We start from the raw sequence: 4,555 nt of genomic DNA on the forward strand, positions 1-4,555 counted from the left end.
AACTGAAAAAGAATTAACAAGTAAATATTATTATTATGAAGAATATCCTGTGTGTTTTCCCAACTATGTGAATCTTTGAACACAAAACTGTCATGAAAAAAACACAGGTACAAAACAGACTAGATCACTTGCTCCAAGTCACAGAGTAAACCGGGAACTGAACCTGCAACGTCCAAGTCAAGCGGTGGCACCTCCTGCTAGTTAATCGTTCTGGCAACTTCCGAGCAATGTGTTAGCACACACCTGATCATCTCACATATATTTCGGTTCTGTTCCTAAAAGAAACTATGCTTTGTGCCACTGCTATCTACTTAAGCCTAGCTTTTTTTCTCTGTCAGCTTCTGAATCTGCTGGCTGATTTCAGCTGAATTTGATGGCCAGGAGAAAATCCCAATGATAACTGAAAATCTCATGAAAAACTGGTGGCTAGAAGACACAGTTGACATATGATATTTTTACGTAAAAACACCCAACAGTTTACCTGTAAAACAAACTGTGATACAGCAATACAGACAAGGATGAGACAAGGGGACTTTTATCTCAGGGCCCCATTCTCCCAACAGCTACTTCACTATGCAGAAAAGTCTATTTTGATACCCTTAACTCTCACACCATACTGACATCCTAAACCAGTGCCAAAACCTCATCAGTCCTGCTAATTATAGCTATGCTATGCCAAGTACAGGGATGCAGCATAATTGATTTGATATGAACATGACAGCTTTCATCCGGTACACAAGCAAAACTGGACCATGTTATAACACAAATAGGACATGATCATAGTTTTAATTAGAGCACAGACAAGGAATTTATAGACAGTGCAATCTTTAAACACCATGCTCTTTCTTTTCATCAGCATCTCAGAATTAAAAACCGATCCAACTGGCTTATGTACTTCTACCATGAAGGTACTTGACTGAATTATTTAGATCAAACCCTGTGTTGACATCACTACTCCCACAAACTCCAGTTTCACTGGGGCCACAGGCAGTTCATTTTACAGAGACGTACTTAACCATTTTATGACTGAAAAGCCACAAATACTTGTCTGACACAGGCATTAAAAGGGTGGATTGATCTCTTTTTTCTGAGGCTAGAGATGGACAAGAAGGGCAAGCCTGACTGTAAAGTCTGCATACCCATCTTTGATGTGCAGAAACTAAAGCCATACAGGAAGATTGCTTTAACTGAGGTGCTTGGGCAGGACTTAGAGCTCAGATAGCACAAAGTTTAATCAAATTTTGTTTGTGCATATAAACACGAAGACAATATTTATGTGTATATTTATCCTGGTATCAGATCACTGCTAGAGAATTTCATCCAGACAGATTTACTGTTGGCACAACTATCAGCGCTGAAGAATCTGGGATACAGCCAAACTAACTTCAATCCTTTCTTAACGAAGAACAACTTTTTCTAATTTGAAGAACTTATACATTAATAGGCAAGTTTTGAGGCCAATTTTTTTCTAAGCAGAGAAGGAAACAGAAGAACAGGCAGTGAAACATTTCACTCAAATACTCCATGAGAAAGCACCAAACCAATGCCAAGGCTCCTGATCCCCAACGGCATGCTCAAACAACTCGACTCAAACATCTTGTTTGTACAACTCAGTAAAAAAGCAGTTAGCTATCCATGAAGCCCCATGCAAGTCCATTTACCAATGCACTTCCAACCCCTTGTAGTCCAGTCCCAAAGTCATGAGTTCCGCCAATGTTTTGCAATCGGCTGGTAACTCAACATTGCATTGAATTAGACACAAGCTCAGCTTGTTCTCAGCATGCTAAAATTCATTATTCATATTTAAATTAATTTCAGCATTGTCTGGGGCCAAATAAAAGCTGGACTTTCTCAGAGATCTCCTCACAGAAGCCTTTTGCTTTCAATGCTGCAAACAGAATGCACAAGTCTCACCAAACCTCTGCCTATTGTATTCGCTGTCTGAAGAGTAACTGCCACCATTTCTAATGAGCATCTTGAATTCAGGTGACCACCAAGACAACGTTCGTATACCACGAACCTTAGCAGATGAACTGTTTGTTTTAATAATGTTGAACTAGACCCTAAAAACCAAAATTATCTGGATCCTTAACTATATACAGCCCCTACACTTATTTTTGCAGGTGTCAATATCCTGTCAAACAGGCTAACTTTTGCAGAGAGAAAAATTTTTGCTAAAAAAACTCTTAAGTTACAGAAGGATATAAATTGAGAATGAGATCCTGCAAAGACTTAAGAACAGGCAACATCATGCACTCTGGGCCTGCTCAGTTACATAAATATGTTTAATCACAGCTGAATCTTTACAGAACCCGAGCCATGCTGTCCTCCCCCATCCTGAAGAAATCAGCTCACATTAGAGGTCTGAAGACACACAGCACTTTCATAACTCCCCAGCTCTGCAGATATCAAGGTATTTAAGATCCAAACTGTGTTCACGCTACAAGCAATGAAAACTCGGCAATCCAAATTCAAAAACTAACGTATCTTGTTTTGCCTGAGGTGCAACTTCTCCACAGCTCTACTACTATCATTAGTAAAATTTTTGGCTTGACAGCGAAATGCACATATAAAAATATTAGACTTCGTAAGTTTTTATGCACATATAAAAATATTAGGCTTCCTCAGTTTTTATAACAGTTTCTCTTTAAGTTCATTTTTATTATTGTAAAATACACCCAGGCATGAAACTTACATAATGTCAGTTGGAAATGAAGCTTCTATTTATTTTCAAACCACCCCATTCTGAATACAATTACACTACTGAAAAGAACATTATTATTTCAGTGAAAATGAGACTTAGAATAGCACCTCGACAATATTGGTGAGTCAAATAAAAAGGAAATTAACAAAGCTAGTTTTATTTAAACGTCTCCTGTTTAAAGCCCAGGGATCTGTGGTATTGCTAATCAGCACAAATAATTTTAGAACAATGAAACGAACATGTGTACTTTCACCACCCTAACTGAATGAACACAGGTAATAGAAAACAAAGGAACGAAAAAGGTAAAAACAAAGTAAAAATAGATGGTATCTGTGTAACAAGTTGACTACTTAATTGCTTTTACTGAACACAAAAAAATCAGCAACATGCTCACCAATACCAGGACTGGAAGCGAGTTTCCAGATCAGGAGAGGTCAAAGGGATGATTTTTCCGCCAAGACGGGCCACCAAGCATCAAACCATTTACCTGCAGAGCTCCTTGCCCGAGTTCTATCAGGCCAGCTGCCGCTGCATTTTAAGACTCGCTCAGTCTCAAAACTTCGCCAGGCTGTATCTCTACACAACCAGTGGGCCAGGATTCAAACTCCGCTCCGCCTGAGCCATGCCTCCTGGTTAATAACTGTGCATTGCTTCACTTCCTATCCCAAAATGTTCTCAGCAACTATCAAATACCTTGCAAAGTTCTTTTGGTTCTAATGTATTGAAAGGTACTTCACAAACTATATATCCACAGGTTAGAAGTTCTAGTTAGTTAGTTTTCAGATTTCCTGTATCAACATTAGACACATAAAGCTAAATATACAAGTGGAACACATGCTTCCTAGGTTTCCTCAGGTAAAATATGTCTGTGTCACTTCCAGAAAGAACATAAAGACAAAAAAGAGCCTATATTTACAGCTCTGCTAGTTTGCTAAAACACTCGAGACTGTGTCTAAATCCCATTGTCTTTGAGAGAACTGGTCGTAACTCAGATGGTTTGCTGAATATTCACAGGCTGCTAAATTGGAACAGACTACAATTTTACTTTGGATTTTTTGGTATATTTCATTTTAAAACTTTCTCAGGAAGATTTAAGAGGCACCACGAAAGGCAAGGCGAGAATAACAACGTGGTTTGTTCTGCAAATCTGCTTTTACAACTTTATTATTTCAAGCGCCCCGCAGCACCTTCCAGAAGGCATTCCCAGGGCTCCCTTCGGCCCCTCGGAAAAACCAGGCCCCAAACTCTTCCCTTGAGATCTCGAAATCCCATCAGAGATGGGTGGAAGGATGACAACGGAGAAGACGGATGCCAAAGCTGGCCAAGCAAGCGCCTCATGCTCTAGTCCTACGCTGATTTGGTGGCTCCAACACACTCGATTTGATTTTTTTTTTCCCGAATTCACTCACTCGCACGAGGCAAACCCACAACCAACTTGTTGTTCCGTTGCCGGAGCAGCCGCTACCGCGACCACCAGCTCCGCCGAGAGCTGGGGGGGGGACACACGGGACGAACCGGGGAGGCCACAAGAGTGACCAGAGCAGCAGCAGCGGTAGCGCACGGGAACCAGCCGCCCCCGGTGCGACACGGCGGGCTCTCCGGCACCCCACCAGACCTCGCTCCGCCGCGGGTCAGCGGCGAGGCACCGGCAGGAAACCGCCCGGCGCTTCCGGTCGGCAGGAACCGGCTCCGCGCCGGATTCCCCCCCTCCGCGGCTGAGAAACCCTCCTTCCCGCCCTCCGCATGCGGGCGGAGCGGGACCGCTCCCCGGCCGAAGAGCGGAACCGGGGCGCCGGCGGACCCCCGAGCACCGCGCCCAGCGCGGCGCTGACAAAAGCCGGCGGCGCGGCA

The sequence above is a fragment of the Haliaeetus leucocephalus genome, unplaced genomic scaffold, assembly GCF_000737465.1.
Source record: "Haliaeetus leucocephalus isolate CR32 unplaced genomic scaffold, Haliaeetus_leucocephalus-4.0 Scaffold395, whole genome shotgun sequence".
NCBI lineage: Eukaryota > Metazoa > Chordata > Aves > Accipitriformes > Accipitridae > Haliaeetus > Haliaeetus leucocephalus.